General features: G+C 44.2%; 1 protein-coding gene across 2 annotated transcripts in view; it reads left to right on the top strand.

The window, feature by feature from the left end:
• The window catches only part of mpp2b (membrane protein, palmitoylated 2b (MAGUK p55 subfamily member 2)), a 721652-nt gene that overhangs the window by 97138 nt on the left and 602066 nt on the right, over positions 1–22448 (top strand). Inside the window, exon 1 of one of the 2 annotated variants that reach the window (XM_038778701.1) lies at positions 1924–2103. The exons of the other annotated variant lie outside the window; for it this stretch is intronic. The gene's annotated coding sequence lies outside the window, so the exon portion shown is untranslated. Of the gene's footprint in view, positions 1–1923; positions 2104–22448 lie in introns of those variants that run through there. 2 annotated transcript variants of the gene reach the window in all.

Genomic DNA, 22448 nt, shown 5'->3' with positions numbered 1-22448 from the left:
GGCCTTACTTCATGCAGGACTGAGAGATTCATAGCTTCCATCTCTGCCCTGGGTCTAGTGGATTGTGTCTCCGTGAAAGGAAGGCGCATACAGCTGAGTGTATAAACTTGCTCAGCTTCTGAAAGCTGAATTTTCACTGCTTCTAAATAAGAGGTTGAAGATTTTGCATGAAGGACAGTGAATCATTCAATTGATGAACATTGCCTGTTCTTTCTAAGATTGCTCGACGTACACCAATATCGCCATCTAAGAGTCACCACTGATTTTGAAAAATATAGAGAGGATCAATGATCTGTGGTTAAGCTCAGGGTTTTCAAAGTGGGGCCGTGACCCGTGTGTGGCTATCGTTTTGTACATCGAGAATTGCAGATGGAGCCGCCTTTTAAATGGAGATACATGATTAGGCTGTATGGAGTCATCCGGCCAGAAGCGGCAGCAGAGAGCAGGTCACGCACCCTGCATGTATAATTGACCTGAAGTGCCACCCAGGTATGCGCTTTTGGCGCCAAAGCAGAGGTTTTGATTTTGTAGCTGCTGGCAAGCAAGGCAAGTGAACTGTGAAGATCAATGGTTTTCTTAAAAATAAGAGGTCAGCGACTCAGATAGGCAGTTTACCAATTGGACAGGATTTCACAACAGAATCTGCTGGAGAGAACTGCTCTGGAGAGACCATGGCAGGACAGAACAGTGCTAGTGTTAAAGCTGCAGGGCCTCTGGTTAATGGCCCTGAAACAATAAACTTAACTCGGAACAAAGAAGTTTAAAGATGATTTCCTGAGGTATGGTTTTGTCACCTTATGCTATATACAGGTAAGTAATGGCAAATAAGTGAAGTTTCAGATTTTGAAAGAGAAGTGGTGTGTGAGAAATTATTTTTCTGGTTGAGCTCGCAGAATCAGTTATTAACTTAGAGATTACTCCAAATTAAAAGACTAAGCTGCTGTATCTGACCTGTAATACCATGTTAAAACACGGCAAAAGCCCACAAGTTTGTCTGCATTCTGGTGTACCATCTGGCAGGAGTATCCAATGCTGAGTAAAACACACATTTGGTTGCTATTGCCCTTCACGACGACCTACATGCGTGAGGTTGGATTTTCCTTTTTCAAAAGATGATGATGGCACAAAGGAACCGGCTGAAGCCTGCTCCTGATATACGCATTGCCCTCTGCTCCTTTGAACCGGATTCAAGTGAGATCGTGAGGACAAATCAGACTCTCTGTTGGAGGGAATTTTGTGATACTGGACTATGATATAAATTATAGGTGGCCCTGTAACTACATTTGTGCTCCTATATTACTTTTGAATAGTTCTGATGAAACAAAAGGTACTCATTGGGTTAGATGTCTGTTTAGAAGAGGCAATTTGTAGAAATAGATAGTGTATACACAATGCTGTTAATATCAGAAAAGACACAAAATGGCTGTTAGCTATTTTGTGATATTAAAGGCACAAAATGGCTGAACAAGCCACATTCCCTGTAAACTGTCTCATGAGACCCAAGCGTGGGTATGTATAGAGAGTGTCCCGACAGCCGCTGATAACAGCTTCACAGAACAAGACGGGGCAATGTATCCTTGATAAGCTCAAGGTCTACCGCTGTAGATAGGACACATTATTGTTACTTTTGAATGACGTTTGTATGAAGTTAGGGGTGCGTAGGACAACACCCACTTTAACCATATATGTGATAATTGAGTATGTCAGGAAAATTGATTGACTGCATGTAATAAGTGTGACGTGAATCTAGTTGATTGATTGTATGTAAATGAGAAAACAACTAATTCCGCCCCTTGAATCTGTATATTAACCCGTGTGAACTTTAGCTCAAGTGGGATAAGGTGCTGTCAGGGGCTGCGGAGTCCCCAGATCTTGTCTCCCAGAATTCTGTCATAATAAACTGCTTTTTTTACTTATACTCAGGACTTCGTGTGAATATTTTACCTCTAACATTTGGCGTAGTCTGGCGGGTGTTGCTGAGCTGGACGCCGCTCGAGCCAGTGGACAAGGCGAGTAGTCAACCCTTTGACCGCCAGAAATTAGTCACTCGGCGAGGCGGACGGCCGGTGAGGTAACATCTAACGAATCTGGTATCGAGGTCAAGTGAGTAAAAGACTCAGTTTAAAATTTATTTTATTCGGTTTTGTTTTGTTGGTCCACAATACCATTTTCTTTAGTACTAATTGGCTGCTCGAGGACCCATACTGAGCCTGGATTAAGGGGGCAATTGAGCTCTCGTGACGGCCAGAGTTAGTTGGGAAACCGAGATGCACAGACTATTGAGTGAATAATGGGTCGCGAAATTTATCGTGACATAGTGCCAAACCAGGACCGCCACCCTACAGGAGTGGACGATAGGTAAAGCCTCTGAGCACAGTCGCCTAGTCATACCGGATACGCGGGTGATAGAGATGATACGGTTAATACATAGTGGAAAAGAGAGGCATGAGGCCACTTTTCTGGGGTCCCCCGGGGATCCATGAGTCTGGCGTTCGGGTAAGAGCAAAATACTCTGGTACAAAAGAAACAATGATCAAAGATGGGTGGGATCCCGCGCAGCCCTTGTGGAACAGAGAAAAATGGTGAGATACACAGAAGTGAGATTAGATAAATAAAGCAGGCGCCATCTTAGTTCACCAGTTAGAAGAACAAATGACATAAATCAAACCTTCACACCGTCTGGAAAACAGGGTAGTTTAAAGGAATTGAGCTCTCCTTTAACAATAGCAATAAAGTGAGTAAAGATAACGGCAGTACAGATTGTGCAAACTGGCAAAGAATCGCAGAAAACTGCCAACAATTACGGCTAATTATTGTCTTGGAATGTCTCAAGGAGAGGGGAAAGAAATAGTCTCCCTGGAACTGAAAATTTTAAATCAACTAAAAGTTTGGACATGTCCAAAGGACAGGAAAGAAAAATATCAAATAAAGTCCAAAAGATCAGAAAGGGGCTGAAACGCTCAATCAGCTTTTTGTTCAGAAATATCTGAAGATGACAAATCCCCCTCCCAAAACGAGGAGAAAAATGGGGAGTAAAGTCAATACAAGATTAAGGTTAGAAACTGAACAATGGATTCTTGTCTAAAATAACTTCAGATCGTTTCAAGCCGTCCAGATAAACTCGGCAGTAATTCAATTTATTTGAAGCAAAATTTAAAAAAACATCCAGTAATATCTCTTTTCAAACACTGGTTAAGTAACGAACATTGAAAATTGAATTTAGTTTAAAGAACAAGAAAGAAATTTGAGTAACATTGTAGGAAAAAATAAATAAAGTTTGAGGTCATGTAACCGATAAAAATGCCATCATGCCAAGTTCTCCGCCTCTTTCGATTCTGTACAAAAATGTAACCATTTCAGCAAGCAGTTCAGCTGCACAAAGAAATATACGTCTCTAAGAATAGCAAATGCCTATAAAATCAATCAGTGGAAATTGACTTAAATGGAATAACACAGATAAATTTTTATGACGAAGGAGGATGGAAGATTTTGTTCAGTATTTTAATCAAGCGATTGTGAAATTACTGTCTCTTTACTCTGATGTTTGCGACCTGTGAGAATGTGTGTGTTTGGTCTGTGAATGTTAATATCTCTCTCTGCTAAGATTTATCTTCTGAGAAAGTAACCTTGGGTGTATAAACTGGAATTTTAGAATAGGCTCCAGAAGTATTTTTACCTAACTTATTTTTGTGCGTTGTCTGACATTGTGATTTAAAATCATAGTTTGACTGTAGTTAACAGATTTTTCTTTTCAAAGGCTATCATTGACATTGCCAGGGTAATTTTGATACACAAGAAATTTTAATCAGGGTACAAAATCACGTATGTAAGAATAAGAAAATATTAGTTTTATGGTGTTCTTTGGAAGCTCGGATAGTTGAAATACATATGACAGTTGCAATACATATGACATATGACCAAGCCAGTGTTTCATTAGTTGAGGGTTAAAACTTCCCCGACACAAATACTTTGTAATCATCAGTAGGGTAAAACTAACCTGTCTCACAACGCAGATGTTTTAATTCTGAGATTGCAGAATTAAGTGTAAAGGACAGATGGGTAAATAAAATATGTCCAAGATCATGTTACTTGTTTAAACAAAAGTAGGGTGGTGGCAAAATGACATCTGGTAGAGAACCACGATACAGCGCAAAATTGGTTCAGTCATATATTCAATAATTGATTGTGTTTGATATTTTAAAATAAAATTAGTTTGGAAATTAAAACTTCAGAAGTTTGCGAAGCTGTTTTTTTTAAAAAGGAAAAACACACAACTCTGATTGAAAGCAAATCTATATTCCAAAAAACACATCGTTCTCAGACATTTGATGACAGGACCTTGGCAGCAATCCAACACTCCCGTGCTGGATTTGCCTGTCCACACTCTGAGCTCTGGCTTTGTAATTCTGAAAAAGTAATAACAAGCCAAAACAGCTCAAGATGTATTTTTAATTGGAACTTACAAATCTTAACTTTTGAATTTTCAGATATAATCAGATTAGTTAACCCACTCTGTCCCATGCAGCATGGATCTTTGGTGTTAGAACAGAGAACATACAGTGCAGAACTTTACAAGTAACTACAAGTGCCACGATATTTGCAGTAGCTTCAGGAATTTGAGACAATTGAGTTATTGTAAACTAGCTAATTAACCAGGCAAATGCACGTCAAGATCGGGTTCAAACACAACAGAATTAGGAAAATAGATATGAACGGGTCGGTACTGTGAATAAAAATCAGCAGAAAGATTTTCAACAAGCAGGTGGAATTCTTGATTTGTCTACAAAGAAGAACAGTATAAATTCCACAATATCAACTGGATCTAACCCTTGCATACACACGTGATCGGCCCACACAGGAAAAGCTTCATACGGACAGAATCGAACACCTGGTGACGACCAGGACACTTTTCCACTTTTCCTTTAAATTTTTAGGTTAAACATTCAAGAAAGGCTGGAACGACAGCAGCAGCTGTGGGGACTCGTGATGGCTCTTGTGATCTCAGAACAACAACAAGCACTTCAAGGCGCTTGAACATCATTGACTTCACAACGTACACAGGATGCACGTAGCCATATGAACTCTGGTGCTTTATATAATTTTATTGATGGGATGTGCATCCCAGCAGCCAGAGACTGGACCAATGATATAGCTTATTATGCTTGGCTGCAGCTACATTCGGGGAAATACATCGGATGCGTATACAATTTGTGTCTGTACTTCTTGCGCGTTCCGGTATTGTTTATAATATGAAATAAAAGGGGCAGCACGGTGGCTCAGTGGGCTAGCCCTGCAGCCTCATGGCGCTGAGGTCCCAGGTTCGATCCCGGCTCTGGGTCACTGTCTGTGTGGAGTTTGCACATTCTCCCCGTGTTTGCGTGGGTTTCGCCCCCACATCCCAAAGATGTGCAGGCTAGGTGGATTGGCCACGCTAAATTGCCCCTTAATTGGAAAATATGAATTGGGTACTTTAAATTTATATATTTTTTAAAAATGAGAAAAAAAATGAAATAAATATGTACAGTGTTTGAAGTAAGGTTGTTATGAAGCAGGCTTCCAATGACACGGGCTAGATTTTTAGGGCATAACAACCTACACAGGGTTAGAAGAGGCATAATCAATGATGCAGTGGCTTGACTTAACACAGGTAAGGTCACTGGACATACGAAGGTTAAATGTGAAGGTAGAACAACTTATAGGAATAAGGAAGAGAATATTAGGGAAGTCGGAGAAAGGTCCAGCCAGCTTGGGGAAGAGGGCCTGGATATACAATTGAATAGGACAACAGTGTTAGGTACAGACACTAAGACATTCAACATTAATTAACAAATTCATCGACCAAGCAAGGGAGCCAGCCGGAAGGCTCTGACAGGGGCAGCTAAGACACAACCTTGATCTGATCTAAAGGGGGAAGGTGCCTGATTGAATAGACAGCCCGCAGCTGGCTAAGCTAGCCAAATGACGAGGGACGCTGGACAACCGTACTCTGAAGGGAGTAAGGAGAGTATACTCAGCGATCCTTGACTGTAAAATGGATGAGATGACGGGGGTACAGATTGTCCTGATGATCCCTATCATCACACTGGACTCAGGGCCATACCCTCACAACCAACAGGAAGACATTGGAATCGTACAGGCTAACACCTCCCTCAGGTACTATCTCATTGAGAACTCTGTTATACGCAGGGATAATATATGGGATCTCCCTCACGTTGCCCCCAACCAGTGGGACAGGGAGAGTTGGACGAATGTGGGTTAATCAGAGCTCATGGTTGTGTCTTCGAGATTACACCTGCCCTCATGCATTTTAAATTTCCAGAAGAAAAGGAAAATACCGTAACCTCCTATCGCTATAACTCTTAGGCCCACCACTATAGCTCTCGCAAGTTTCATTTGAGTTAGGAGTATAAATAGCCAAAGGTGGTCCCACAACTTGCAGAAACTCTGAGGGAACGAAGACTCAAGATCAGTCAATCAGTGAAGCTTTACCACCAGTTAACGAAAAAGACAAATCTACACTTTGAAAGATAAGCACACAGAGGATCTACTTCAGAATGACAGTTAGTGGCAGCGGGTATGGGACTGTTAGATGAGCTTACTTGAGAACTGATATGAATAACATAATTTAATGATAGACAGCAGAGTTAGCCAGGGAGGCAGGAATGATTGATATCAAGACATTAAATGTGACATATATGGGTTCGTTTGAGGGGTGATCATTGACTCCCATGCACGGTGTATGTACGGAACATCTGGGAGGTTACATGCCCCAAACGCACCCTGCAGCCCTCATATCATTTCATTGTGGTCAGTTGGAGTTCTGTAAACATCTTCCATGACCAAAAGGGGGAAGTGTTGGAGGGCATTTTGTGATACTGAACTATGATATAAATTATAGGTGGCCCTGTAACTACATTTGTGCTCCTCTATTACTTTTGAATAGTTCTGATGAATCAAGAGGTACTCATTCGCTTGGATGCCTGTTTAGAAGAGGCAATTTGTAGAAATAGATAGTGTATACACAATGCTGTTAATATCAGAAAAGACACAAAATGGCTGTTAGCCATTTTGAGATATTAAAGACACAAAATGGCTGAACAAGCCACATTCCCTGTAAACTGTCTCATGAGACCCAAGCGTGGGTATGTATAGAGAGTGTCCCGACAGCCGCTGATAACAGCTTCACAGAACAAGACAAGGCAATGTATCCTTGATAAGCTCAAGGTCTACCGCTGTAGATAGGACACATTATTATGTTACTTTTGAATGACTTATGTATGAAGTTAGGGGTGCGTAGGACAACACCCACTTTAACCATATATGTGATAATTGAGAATGCTAGGAAAATTGATTGACTGCATGTAATAAGTGTGACGCGAATATAGTTAACTGATTGTATGTAAATGAGAAAACAACTAATTCCGCCCCTTGAATCTGTATATTAACCCGTGTGAGCTTTAGCTCAAGTGGGATAAGGTACTGTCAGGGGCTATGGAGTCCCCAGACCTTGTCTCCCAGAATTCTGACATAATAAACTGCTCTTCTTACTTATACTCAGCCCTTCGTGTGAATATTTTCACCTCTAACACTACCCTTTCGCATTCAAGGTAAGTTGACATGGCATGTGCCGTGAAGGTCTGTCGGCTTGTGTCATGAAGGTTGGTCAGTGTGGGTCATGAAGACCGGCCGGTGTGGGTCCCGAAAGTTAGTCGGTTGCCAAATGTGGGTCTCTGGAAAAAAGTTTGAAAAGCACTGGTTAAGAGGAATAAGAATCCTGTCTTTGATAGGAACCTCAATGCCCCTTGGACCTTGTACTTGATGTCTGATGGATGAAGATTCATTGGCTGAATCGAGATGTCCGCTATCGAAGCCTTTAATTTGTACTGTAACTGACCAGTAATCTGAATTAAGATTATCTACTTCCCCTAGGAACTCTGTAGGGGAAAAACTCAGTGTTTTTTGGACTTTCTATTTCTTGGAAGGAATGTACTTTGTAAATATATTTTTTTTTTATAAATTTAGTTTACCCAATTATTTTTTCCAATTAAGGGGCAATTTAGCGTGGCCAATCCACCTACTCTGCACATTTTTGGGTTGTGGGGGCAAAACCCACGCAGACACGGGGAGAATGTGCAAACTCCACACGGACAGTGACCCAGAGCCGGGATCGAACCTGGGACCTCAGCGCTGTGAGGCGGTTGTGCTAACCACTAGGCCACCGTGCTGGTACTTTGTAAATATTATCTGCTCTGCGACTTTGCTGGAATTGCAAAACGTGTGTAATGACCAGTTCTGTCACATTCGAAGCATTCCGCACCTCTTTCTGGGGAGTCTTTGTGTCTCTGCCTGGTTTTCACACCACAATGACAGCACCCCAATAGCTGCTGACCTGGAGTTTGTGCCATGTTTGGTTTCTTTGGCAGGCTTTCTTGTGGGTGGAGCCGCTACCATGGCCTTATCCAATCTGTGAAGTCACGTGAAGCCACTGTGTTGCCACGTATAATAGCCCGGTTAAATGCCCTGAGCTCAGCCTCCCTCACATCCTGGACCGCTTGAACAATGTAAGATCATCTTTGATCTGCAGAAAGACAGAGAGTTTCTCATCCTGAACACCCATGATTGTGCGATCATGGATTAGCTCATCCTTCAGCGCCCCATATCGTCAGGAAATGGGTCGGTGCAAGCACTTGTTAATTACATAATTTTACCTCAGCTGAAATAGGTGTCAAAAGGCTTTAAAAATGGAATTAAAATCCATGGTTGACTATTGCACACCCTGCCTTAAGAGAGCGTTGTCTGGAATGGACACCTTCTGCATAAAGAAAGGAACTATTTTGAGAGTTTTGGCCTCTTTTTTTTTAATGAAGACTTGATACTGCTCAGTCCTGGAGAAAAGGTCATGTCCATAACTCTCACCTCTGACCTCTCTGTGGGCCCTCAAGACAGTCAAGTAGGTGGGACTAGGGCAGGGACTGCTAACCAGGTATGGGTTTGCTACCTCTCTCCAGTCTCCCTCCTTCTACCAAAGTTTCTCGAGCTGCTTTCAAAGGTTTGTTCACTCTGTGGTTCCTTTGCTGACGCCAATGTGTCTTTTACACCAATGTCTCCATCGCCACCACCATGTTCTGAGATTGGGTTCTTCTGTCTTGGACTCTGGTTCTTAGGCAAATTGTAGACATCCTCTGGTATCAGCTCAACAGTTGTTCAATAGAACTACTTCTAAATAAGTTGGAGAGTAGGCACAGAGTTTCTTAGAAATGATTCCAACCTCTCTCTCTTGGGAATCTAACAGATAATCAGTAGTGTCAGTGATACATCATGACCCACACAATACATTAGCATATTCCATCTATTAACCCTTTACAGTACAGAGTAGACAGGGAGGTTTTCCTATTAGGACGGCATGGTGGCACAGTGGCTAACATTGCTGCCTCACAGCACGAGGGCCCCGGATTCAATTCCGGCCTCGGGTCACTGTCTGTGTGGAGTTTGCACTTTTCCCCCGTGTCTGTGTGGGTTTCCTCCGGGTGCTCCGGTTTCCACCCACAGTCCTAAGATGTGCAGGTTAGGTGGATCGGCCATGCTAAAATGCCCCTTAGTGTCCAAAAGGTTAGGTAGGGTTACTGTGTTACGGGGAAAGAGTGGAGGTGTGGGCTTAAGTAGGGTGCTCTTTCCAAGGGCCGGTGCAGACTTTATGGGCCAAATGGCCTCCCTCTGTACTGTAAATTCTGTGATTTTATGATAAGCAGAAGAGGCGAGGACTAGTGATTAGTAAAAGAAGCAATGATGAGGAAAATGACCTCCTGTGCTGGAACTGTTTTATGATTTAATTTAGTGTCATGGGAATGCCCCTTTAAGAAATGTTTTTGACTTATCACGTGGCTTCAGTGATGTTGTGTGGGTGGAGCTCCAGGAGTTGCTTTTACTTTTGCTTTGAGTTTGAACTGGTTCTGTTCTGCACAGTTTGAAAGAAGGTTTTTTTTCTATCTGCATTTTAAAAGCTGTTTCCAGACTGCTTGATAACTTGAAAATAAAATAACTTTTCTGGGAGAAATTCAAACCTGCTGTTTTGGAAAGGAAGCGGGAGCATCCAAATCAGGTCTTGAGTGCTATGTGCTGGGCCACCCCTTTGAAAAGGGGTTCGGGTTCATGGGATCTTGTTATTAAATTGGAACAGCTAAAAGGGGAATTTATTAAGGGTTATATATAGAGTACTGTAGCGATGTGGGGTATTTATGTCGGTAGTTAATAAAAATGCTTACTGTGTGTGTGTTTCTAAAAATGCTAGGTGTAGGAAAAATGTTAACTAAATTCGTAGAATAAAATTAGTTTTTGATTAAAATTGTTTAAGGCCTCTGTTGAATAACACCTGAAAGGCAGGCCCTTGTGCTCCTCGTAACCAAAATCATTGAACAGTTGTAGGTCAGGTGAACTCCAAGATATACTTTGGAGTTTTGCAAACCCTGGCCCATAAAAATATGACCAGGGTGGAGTTTGCACATTATCCCCATGTCTGTGTGGGTCTCACCCCCACAACCCAAAGATGTGCAGGGTAGATGGATTGGCCACACTAAATTGCCCCTTAATTGGAAAAATAGAAAAGTAAGATATAGGACTGAGAAGGTGAACACTCATGAGTTGGCGTAGAATTTTGCAATTGAACTCCCGAGCAAGCAGTATAGTTTCACATGCAGTTTTTAATCAGGAGTTAACAGCTTGTTTTACTTTTTTTTTAAGGTTGAGAAACTATTGCACTGACATAAGAACGTAGAACCCCTCCCCACCCCCCGAGCATAATTGAATTCTGGTTAATGCATGAAAGCCTGTACAAACTTAATGAATATTTCTGTGAAATTATCCTTGAACGTGCTTATAAAGCTACGACACAGCTTATCATCATTAAAAAAAAAATCAATTAGCTTTGAATAGCATGTTTATAGCTCAGGGGCATTTGTGATCTGGCTGCATTGTGCTGTTAATAAGCCCACAAAACGAATGTTTGTGGTAACTTTGAAACAACTGATGTTCTGCCTTGAGTTGATTGGTGGAAGAATAGCTATCATTCATAATCTCAAAGATGAAATCGAATGTGCGATTATTGTAATACATATTGATAATCTCTTTATGCCTTTTATTTTTTTTATGGAGAATTCAGATGCTCTGAAGGTGGAAGGGTGTGTAATGTCCATGAGATTGAGAATCATGGAGTCTGTGAATCCAACAGCTGTATTGGAAAAAGATTAAGCATTAAAAAAAAAATACAGATTCATTTTAAGAATATAGTTATGCCATAGATAGTCAGACTGGGTTGACTGCAGATCAATTGGACCTGACTAGGATCGATCAACTTCCAGCAGGACTTTTGTCGATGGCCTCGCTCCTGACAATACCGTATTGATGAGGGTTTATCAGCCTGATTTTCACTTTGGCTGTGCAGCAACTGTCCTCCTGCCCGATTCTTCTGAGTCACTTGAATGGTCTCCGGTGTACGTGGTCATCCTTTTATTGGTCCATGTTGGTCTCTGGTTTGCGTGAACAGTCTTTGATCTGTGTCCCAAAGGTTTGTTTTCCCCTGTGAACCTCTTCCATGTAGTTGTTCAGGAAGAGGATGCTTGGCCCTCTCTATTGTTGCTTCAAGGCCTTATTTGTTTTCGCAAGTAGTTGTGCCCATGAGTCATAAGGCATCAGCGTCTCTCAGAGGTAAACACAACCACAGCAAGCTTCCTGATCAGCAGAAACATTTTAACACTGAATCTCAGACATTCTTTTAAGCAACCCTATAGAGCGACCCGTGAGCGTATTCTTGCACAATCAAGGTGAACGCTGTGGCAGAACTTTTCCAGCCGTTCCTGCCGCCAGGATTTTATGGAACTTGCCAATGGCAACCACCCCCCCCCCCCCCCCCCCCCGCCCCACAACGCGCCGCAGGTTCCCGCAAACATTGGGAAAACCTGTTTACAGCGGCAGGACCGGAGGATCCCGCCGCCGGCCAATGGCGGGCTGGCTCCGCTGCCGCAATACACGCCACTGAAATTCCCGCCCTCTGAAATGATGCCTTCCCTAACATGGACACCTTTTGCTTCGAGCGGTAGTTTTGTTGCTATTAGAATTAGGACTCACTCTTGCCGATGATATTACGCGTTTTGGTGTAGGTGAAGCTGCTTTATCAATTTTGATTTGTTTTCATTCGTTGAAAGAACAGTGACAAAGGGTGAGAGCCATTAGTAAGGAACTCCAAATGCTAACTAACTTCGGTTTAATAAACACAACACCCCCTAAGCCGAGTATCGAATGATAATTCATTTTAATAAATTCATGCTGCTGTAAAGTAAACTTTTCAAGCTTCTGTGTCAGTCATTAAGGGCAAATATTGACTTGTGGAGAGAGTGTAATCAGTTTTTCGGTACAGATGACATTTATAAGAGTGAGTTGAAGCTCGGAGCTGGTTATTGGAATTGCATTCCATTAAGCAGACTCTCCTAAAGGCCATCTATTTTAAAAAGATGGGAAAATATTCTCAAAACAAATTCACAAAGGGCACTGCATGGTCTTGTAATATTTAAACAGTAATTGGGCCCAGCCATATAATCAACATCTCGCAAGTTGTCGCTGCATTTCCTTTGGTTTAGTCTGTGTTTTAACGTGGTGTCAAGCGTTGGTGTCTTTACAATACAGTGGGGAAGTTAGATAAGAGCTTCAGAAAATTTTTAAGAGCTAAGAGAACCTACCATATTTTTGTGCATGCGGAACGAGGAGTATGTCAAGTGAAAAAACAGTTTAGGCAGGACTTCAGGTTGGAGATTGGATAGTGTGCAGTGCTGTGTTTTTCACTTTGCTTTGTAATTTCAGAGACCTTCCCGTGCTTATTTTCACATTTCATTATGACCTGGTGTTAAATTTTGTGTTTTTTAAATGTGCAATATATAATAATTTAGTGAACTTACATTTCCATGCAATCAAAAGCATGCAGAATAAATGTTGTTTCGGAAATAACTGAAGCTATTCCTCCTGGTTAAAGTGCAAACAGGAAGAAAAGTGATCGCAAGCTGCAGGAAGAGACTGTAGATTGGCCACAAATGCCAACTTTGATTCTAGGTGCTAACTAATGCATTGGTCCTTTTTTTTGGAAGGGCTATGGACGGGATTTCCTGGCCCCCGCAAGCTGTCGTGATTGTCTGGTCCCGCCGAAAGTGGTCGGACTTGTGGCTGGGGCGCTGAATCGCCTGTGGCATGGCCTGCCACAATGTGGTTGGAAAATCCCAGCCTGTGTGTTTTTTCATGTAGATTCCAAACTCTGACAATCATAGGAGACACGGTCAGCTCATGGAAATAGCCGTTTTTACTCTGAAACCAAGTTAAGAACGTTTATCATAGAATCATACAATCCCTACGATGCAGAAGGAGGCTATTTGGCCCATCAAGTCTGTACCGACCCTGAGAAAGTGAACCATACGTCGGCTCACTCACCCACGCTAACCCCGTAGCCTCTTAACCCCAGCTAAGGATTGGACATTTAGGGGCAATTTAGCATGGCCAATCCACCTAACCTGCACAACTGGGACTGTGCGAGGAAACCGGAGCACCGGAGGAAACCCACGCAGACAGTGGGGGGGGGAAGAGTGCAAACTCCGCGCAGACAATCATCTGAAGTTGGAATCGAACCGGGGTCCCTGTCGGTGAGGCAGCAGTACTAACCACTATGCTGCTGTGCTGCCCATTGAGGAGAAGAAGAATTGGCATAGCAGCAGAGTGATCCCAGAACAGATTGTACACCTTACGGCTGTACACCTTGTGAGAAAGTGTGAGGAAGAAAGTTAAATTGGCAAAGATTATGAGAGGGAGAACTAAATGTGTGTGGGAATGGACGTCACTGAATTGTAAAACTCACGTGATGCTGTGCCATACAAACAATAACTTCACCTCTGCACCTGGATTTTCTTGCAATCTGTCAGCTTCCTGAACCGATGAACAAAGCTATCACCCCAAAGAGATTGTCTGAGGCTTTCTTTAGAGTAGCAGATGATGCAATCTCAACGTAAAATACCAAGCCTGAAAGAAGAGAGGTGGAAACATGGATCGGTCTGTACTGCTAATGATAAATTTTCAAAAACCATCGATTAATAACGACACTTTCGGCGAAATATTTGATACCACTTTAAGGACTTAATTGTGATCTGTTGCGATTTGAGATTTTATCCTGGAAGCTGGTCTGTGAAAGACATGTGAAATTCCTTCTAACTTTGACCCACACTGATTCCATTAACGTTTGCAAACATACCCACGACAAAAGGCAATAAATGGACTTTTGTAAAAATAGAGTCCCATCTAATATCTGAATGGCAAATGCTCAGAATGTTCAATTATTCAATCTGACATTTCTAAATTGCATTCTGCTTTTTGTCAATAGCACCAACTCACACTCCTCCTGTGAAATCCTTTGCTTGTTACTGTTCATTTAACAAAACTCTAATTGCCTCGAGTCATCACAGCATCTAGATACTGACTTGACATATTTTATCATATAGAAGTAAACTCACTGAAAGCCATGCAATACAAAGGAAAAACAGCCATAGGGAAAGAGTGATATTTAAGTACGCCATAAATTAGTTACTTGTCTATGATCGACTAGTATGACCAGTCCCACATAAATGGTGGGCCTTTTTATTTCTTTTAAGAGATTTCCCACATTTCAGAATGACGCAGTATAAGTTGTTGTGTTAATATTTTTGACTCTTAATCACCTGCTATGTCTTCACCATCTCACCCAACGACACAAGATTCTGAGATATAGATGGCATGATAGTTCCCCACTTGGCTAAACCTCTGTCCTGATCTTCTTTAACACCAGGTACAACGCGACAACTCTATTCTCCATGATTGCCGTCCAGGATCGCCCACCAAACACCTCTGCTCGGGAGAGCCAGCCTTCTACCAGGCCCCACTGTGGTACTGATACAGGAGAGGTGCAAACTACTGATTGGCCGGCAACTCTTGGAGGCATCCCGCACCAGAATATGTGGCAGGAAGTTCCCCATGCAGGGACCAGGAACTCTGACAGCAGCCAGCTGGCTGCCTAATTGTGACTTACCCCCAACAGGAAATGGCTCGCCAATTGGTGGACAGGCTCACTGCTGGCTGTGACCATTAAATTCTGTTCATTAACTCAGTGTGTGTGTGTGTCTCTCTCTCTCTCCATTCATATCAATCATCATTTGGATTTGGTGGCTGGTTTTACTGCCGGGAACCTTTCTTGCCACTAACCCTCCCCATTTAGCCCAGCTTGGCAGCAACCTCAATACATGCTGACTTTCCTGCACCGGTGGCTGGGTTTCATTGGATGATTGGTGTTATACCATCAATTCACTGTGAGACCGTGAGAACGAGTGAACATTAGGCTTTAATATCCATGATCTCGCCTGCCAGAGTCGGCTGTCCAAATGAGTGCCACCCACAGGTGGCCGGACTATATATGGCCCCAGTGGGTTCCAGTACAGTACCTGGAAGTAGCCCGTATCATCACTTCCAGGTCATGGGTCACAATATTATACAGACAATACAGGCAGCTCATGTATTAGGTGAAGTACATCACCACATTCACCCCGTGTTAAAAAAATCAAGTCCAGCGGGGGTGACGTGGGGTCCATTAGAGATTCAGTCTGTCTGCAGGCCGGATCGATCTTTTAGACCTCAGCTCTGGCGATGCGGCGGGCACGATCGTTGCAGATGGTTACTCCAGGGGCGTCGTGTCTGGAGCTTGAGCCTCAGTCCGGCGTGTCGGAGGCGGTTGGGGGTGGGGGTAGGCAAGGGGGTAGTGGGTGGCGGCAATGATAGAGATGGGACTGCCAGGAAGATGGAGGAGAGGGCACCATGGTGGCACAATGGTTAGCACTGCTGCCTCTGTGCCAGGGACTCCAGTTCAATTCCGGCCTTGGATGACTCTCTGTGTGGCGATTGTACGTTCTCCCCGTGTCTGCATAGGTTTCCTCCGGGTGCTCCGGTTTCCTCCCACAGTCCAAAGATGTGCAGGCTAGGTGGATTGGCCATGTTGAATTGCCCCTTAGTGTCCAAAAGGTCAGGTGAGGTTACTGGGTTACGGGGATAGGGTGGAGTGGAGATCCTAGGTAGGATGCTCTTTCAGAGGGTCGGTGCAGACTCGATGGGTTGAATGGCCTCCTTCTGCACGGTAGGGGTTTTATGATTCTGTGAAGAGATTGAAATGGTGTGATCATCTGTTGCGGAGCAAGAGAAGGGAGTGTGGTGAGGTGAGTGATAGAGATAGGACTGCTAGGGAGGTGGAGAAGAGGAAGGCGTAAAGTCAGAGGGAAAGATGTGGTGGTGAGAGACTTAAACACAGTGAGGCTGGGAAATTAGTGGGTGATTGACAGGAGGAGATGGAGAAGGGTGATCAATCAGCATTGGGGTGAGCCAAAGTAAAATAGGAGAAGCAGAAACAAGAACAATGTTTCTCTCCACGGATGTTACCTGTCCTTGTGAGAATAGTTCTCACATTTTCTGTTTTTGTCTCATATCACTTATCTTTGGTTGAGGTCTACCTGCTCTAAAGCAGTGAATTGCCAGGCATATTGTGCACCTACAGGACTCTAAGGTATCAACTCATTGAATGTTGCAGCACAAGATATACCTATTTGGCTCACTGAGTCTGTACCAGTGTTTTCACCAGCTGTAATCCATGTCCTGTTTTCCAATCTACTAACCCTTCGGTATTGTTTGTTTTTAAAGTATTGTTCGCTGTGATTATACTAAATTTCTACCCCTTTTCTTATTTGCCGATGGAAACAGCCATCACCACGCAAGTATCTCTTCCAACTATGACCCTCATCCCCGGTAGTATCCATACATCCAGATTATAGAGCAAAGATATAGCTTCAATTGAAAAGGTACAATGTGGTGCCAGGAACTGCACAATACTCTGGAGAATAGCTAAAGTGCAAATCCAACATTATCATCTTAATTCTGCATTAGATATCTGCAGATACAAAACCAATGATTTGTTTGCTTTATTTACTCATGTAACTTTACAAACCAATTAAATACATAGCTACCCGTCACCGTTTAAATTTCCTGTCCAGTTAAATACCTCTTCTAGTTTCATTTCAGATTTTACTGTTTAAAATGTGTTTCATTTCATGATTTCCCACATGGAACTGTATTTTCTGCCGCTTTCTCCATTCTGTGAGCTTATCGTTGCCCGGCAGACTTTCCTGGTCAATTTTCAATGCTGTCCTCCGTTTTTTTTTGACTTGGGAACTAACTCTTAAAGCCCCTCCCACAAATTCCCAACATTGACTTGACTTAACGGACATCAGCAGTGCATCCCCATTCTCCGGCAGTGTGGAGTGGCTTTAATGGGAAACCCCATTGACAAGCGGCGGGTGTAGAGAATCCCGCCACCAACGAATGGTGTGCCACCCGGAAACACGCCACTGGGGATTCGGAGAATCCTGCCCAACGTGTTTTCTGGAGGCACTGTTGTTATGCTGACCTTTTTTTCTTGTCTCCAGCCATTCCTGACATTCAGGTGGCCACAGTCCCCTTAGTTATGGCCGGAATTCTCTGCTCATTCGCTGGCGGTGGGGTTGCCTGGTCCTACCGGCAGTACACCGCCAACCGCGGGTGGCTTCAATGGGGATTCCCATTGACAGTGATGGAAGCAGAGAATCCCACTGACAGCGAATAGCGCGCTGCCTCCCACCGCTGGCAAACACAAGGCTGGGAGGCCTGAGTATCCTTCCTATATCTTTGCAATAAGCCTTTTTTGTGCCACTACATAAAGCGGTTTTGAGCTTCCATAAAAAACACATTAATTATGATGCGACCATCAATTCACTCGAGACATGAGTCGAAGTAAACCGTGGCTTTAATCAACTTAGAACAGTGCCTGCCTGCGACTGAACCAATACTGAGAACCGCCTACAGGTCGACTGCTCTTTATACCTCCCTTCAAGGGGAGGAGCCATGGGCGGAGCCCATACATGCCCCAACATGTTCCCCTATGGATAATGCCATACAATGGCCCATAGGAGAAGCCCACAAGGGCAACAGCATAGCACAGATTCAAATACAAGGGCAACAGCACAGATACAAATACACTGGTGGATTATTGGTATAATACATTCACCACACATTACATTTCCTTTATCTGTTCCCTCTGTTACTTTTCCAAATACATTTTGAAATGAAATGAAAGTCGCCATCGGCCTCAAGGACCATTGGCTGCTCTCCCTTTTTGCGAGAACGCTTACTGATGGTAATCTGAGGGTCGCCACACCTCAGGAGGAGACTTCGTGGATCACCTCAGCTGGTATGGGAATTGAACTTGTGACGTTGATCATGAACCAGCCGTCCAGCAAGCTGAGCTAACCGACTGAACTCCTATTCCTCCAGTGCTGAGGAACTTCAACCTCTGGTACCACAACTGATAAAATACTAACTGGCTCCTGGTTCTCTGCTTTATCCCTTTCTACTTTACACTGGAGGCCGCTGTCGCTCTGGGGACCTTCTCAATCCTCTGGCATAATCTTTCCCTCTACAGAATTTTAGTAAACTGCATCCATGGCCTCTGTTATTTCTTTAATCTTTCTCAGGATGCCCCGATGTAAATCATTTGTCATTTGTTGGTTTTAAGTTTGAGAGGCCTTTTAAATGCCTTTTACCATGAAATAATAATTTCCAACAACTGTTCTACAGCCACCTCTTTTAGTTCTATAATACCAATATCCACCTTGCGTTGCAAAATCTAAAGCAAAGTAGGTGTATGGAATCTGCAATTTGTCCATTCTCCATTAGGGATTTCCCATCTTCAATCCTTCATGGCTTCTCTTATGCTGATTATCCGCTTATTGCCAATGTGAAAGTAGAAATATTGCTTCTTTTTGCTGATTAATGTCTGTCTTTTGCAGCGTTCCTAGATTCTGCACATTAATACCTATTAAATTACATTTTTATTACTAGCCCTGTGAGCACTAAATGCTTCTTTTAGCTTCAGGTTTTACCTAATCACCTTATTAGCATATAGCCTTATTTTTGCTTTTTAAGAAATTAATTTGCTGTCATTTTGAGCTTATTCATTTACTATCAATCTGCTGAGTGCAAATATATACAATTTTTAACGGTGGCATCGCACTTTGCTCAGCTTTCCTGGCCTGTCAGTTTTCCATGCGTGGGTTGATTTGCTTTGCCAGAACATTCAAGCAAGCTTGCATAGATCTGCAATCTTTCTTTGCTTTCAAAGCTGCTTAAGGCAGGGCCAATGGAAGTGATAGCCTTATACTGACACCTGATATTGTATCTGACCAGGAGATGGGCTGTAGGTTAATGAAATTGGATTGATCTAAAGGACTGCCAGTAACACTTCCTTTGAACATAATGACTGGTTTATTGGGCAACTGGGCACTTCCATTCAAATTCCACTCGGGCTGATAGGATGTCTTTCTCGAAAGATTATAAAGTTCCGACATGGAATGAACTTCAATTCCTGGAGAACATAAATCCACAATAAAATAGACTCCCCTAGAATTTAGCACAATTTGATAGTAAAACCATTGAGATGGAAAGCATCACACTCGTGTTGTTAACGTTGAGACCCACAATTGGGGTAGTGTTGTTTATTCTGTGTCTGCCTGTAGGTCATATTATGCCTGTCTTAGGAATACCCCATGCTTGGACAGGATAAAACGGGGGTAAATTATTCCAAAGCACTGGCATAACTCCGCTTGATGAGCGCAAAAGATGCATTTGAAACCAATTTGATGAGTCAACATAATGAAGTTGTCACAAACACCACAGCGCTGATGTACTATGAATCAAAACAGGATAACAGGAGGCAAATGATGTTGAAACTTGGCGACACTAAGGTCTGTAAACATGTTTAAAAAGTTAGCTTTTGCCGCCATTCGCTCTGGAGCAGGGTTTTTCACACTGTGAGTCCAGAACCGTGGGTGAGCTGCAGGCCAGTGTCGGGAGAGTCGCAGAGTCATCAGTTGCGTGTGTTCCCGATCACTGGCGAAGTGGCCAAGGCCGCTAAATTGAGAATGCTAGCCGTGGTCCGCTTTGAAATAGAACAATACAATCTTCCGGCCAGAAGCAGCAGCAGAGAGCAGGCCACATGCCCATGTACACTGACATCACGCACCCTGTACATCCGTTCTTTTGGCGCGGAATCACGGAGGAGAGATTCTCAATTTTATAGCTCTGAGCAAGCAAGGAATAGAATTGTGAAGAATGGAAGATGAATTGTTTTAAACAAAGAAAAAAATGAAATCGGGAACAAAGTAGTGTAAGGATGCTTTCTTGAGGTACGGTTTTGTTAATTGTGCCAAAGTGAATCAGGAAGCAAAGATCTTGGGCGGGATTCTCCGACCCCTCGCCGGGCCGGAGAATCAGCGGGGAGGCTGGGGGGGGGCGGCATGAAGACCACCCCGCCGGCTGCCGGATTCTCTGGTGCCAGTTTTTCGGCCAGGGCGGGAAACGCACCACGCCGGTCGGGGGCCGTTGGCATCAGCCTCCCCCAGCGATTCTCCGGCCCGCGATGGGCCGAGTGGCCGTCCATTTGCGGCGGGACCCACCGCCGTAATATACACCCGGTCGGTACTGCGGGACCTGGCTCTGCCGGTGACCTGTGGAGTCCACAGGGGGGCTGGGGGATCTGGCCCCGGGGGGACCCCATGGGTGGCCTGGCCCGCTATCGGGGCCCACCGAACCGCGGGCGAGCCTGTGCCGTGGGGGCATTATTTCCCTCCGCGCCAGCTGTTGTAACAGTCCGCCATGGCCGACGCGGGGATGAACCCCCCCTGCGCATGTGCTGGGATGATGCCAGCACACGCTGGCGCTCCCACGCATGCGCCAACTGGCGCCGGCCGGCAGAGGCCCTTTGGAGCAGGTTGGCGTGGCGCCAGCCCCGTCGGCACCAGCCTAGCCCCTGATGGTGCGGAGGATTCCGCACCTTGTGGGCGGCCTGATGCCGGAGTTGTTCACGCCACTCCTTGGCGCCAGCATGGCCCGGCCCGCCGGGTAGGGGAGAATCCCGCTCCATGTGTAACCCACACGAAACCTACAGGGTCAGACCAATTAACCTCCCCATGAGTCTCATTGATTACAAACTTTCCGCTGAGGGGTGGCGCCCCATCAGAGAGTAATAGACTCTGTGTATAAAAGCTCGGCTCCCAGTCCCAGTTGGGACCTAAAGTGTATTGTGTAAATAGTTACTTTACAATTAAAGTCAGTTTCTTTATGCCTCTCATGTGGACACCTCAGTAGCCACTAAATTGGCAAAGAGGATAGGATCTAATTTATTGTTTTTTTAATAAACATTTTATTGAGGTCTTTTTTTGGTATTTTAACAACACAATAAACAATGTACATGAAACTATAAACAGTGCAAAAGCCGTCTCCCTCCCTTACAGGTCCCACCTTTATTAACCACCTACTTTGAGCTAAACTAACCCCCCCCCCCCCCCCCCTTCTGCTAACGATTACTTTTCCGCGAAGAAGTCGACGAACGGTTGCCACCTCCGGGCGAATACTAACAGTGACCCTCTCAAGGCGAACTTGATTTTCTCCAAACATAGAAAGCTAGTCATGTCCGATAGCCAGCTCTCTGACTTCGGGGGCTTTGATTCCCTCTAAGCTACCTTGTCCTGAATCCCCCTTAGCAGGAGGAGTGGGAAGGTTGACACCTGTTTACATAGGAAGTCCCGCACCTGCAGATCCCTGAATTTGTTTCCCCTCGCCAACCCAAACATCTCCTCCAGCGCTCTCATACTCTGAAAGCTCCCCTCTATAAACATATCCCCCATCCTCTCAATCTGTGCTCTCCGCTATATCCGGAATCCCCCATCCATACTTCCCGGGGCAAACCGGTGATTATCACAGATTGGGGACCAGAAAGATGCTCTCTCTGCTCCCATATGTCTCTTCCATTGCCCCCAGACTCTCTGGGCCGCCACCACCACGGGGTTGGTGGAGTATCATGCCGGCGGGAACGGCAGAGGCGCAGTTACCAATGCCCCCAAACTGGTGCCCTTGCATGAAGACGCTTCCATACGCTCCCATGCTGACCCCTCCCCCACCACCCACTTCCTGATCATGGCTTTATTCGCCGCCCAGTGATAGTTACTAAAATTTGGCAGTGCCAGCCCACCCTCTCCCCAACTCCGCTCAAGCATTACCTTCCTTACCCGCGGGGTCTTGCCCGCCCAAACAAAGCCAGAGATCACTTTGTTGACACGTTTAAAAATGGACCGCGGAATAAAGATGGGGAGACATTGAAACACAAACAGGAAGATAGGATCCAATTTAGTGGGCACTTAAATCATTAGCTGAAGTCTTTCACAGAAATGTAACGTTGAATGATAAAGCAAATGGGATCGTGGGACCAAGCAGGCTCAGCTGTCACATTAAAGGTAAGCGAAAACGGTGTGTTGCAAAGG

This window comes from Scyliorhinus canicula, chromosome 19 (genome assembly GCF_902713615.1).
Source record: "Scyliorhinus canicula chromosome 19, sScyCan1.1, whole genome shotgun sequence".
In the NCBI taxonomy this organism is placed as follows: domain Eukaryota; kingdom Metazoa; phylum Chordata; class Chondrichthyes; order Carcharhiniformes; family Scyliorhinidae; genus Scyliorhinus; species Scyliorhinus canicula.
Note: the sequence above shows the minus strand (reverse complement) of the source record. Positions and strands in the feature narration are given on the sequence as shown.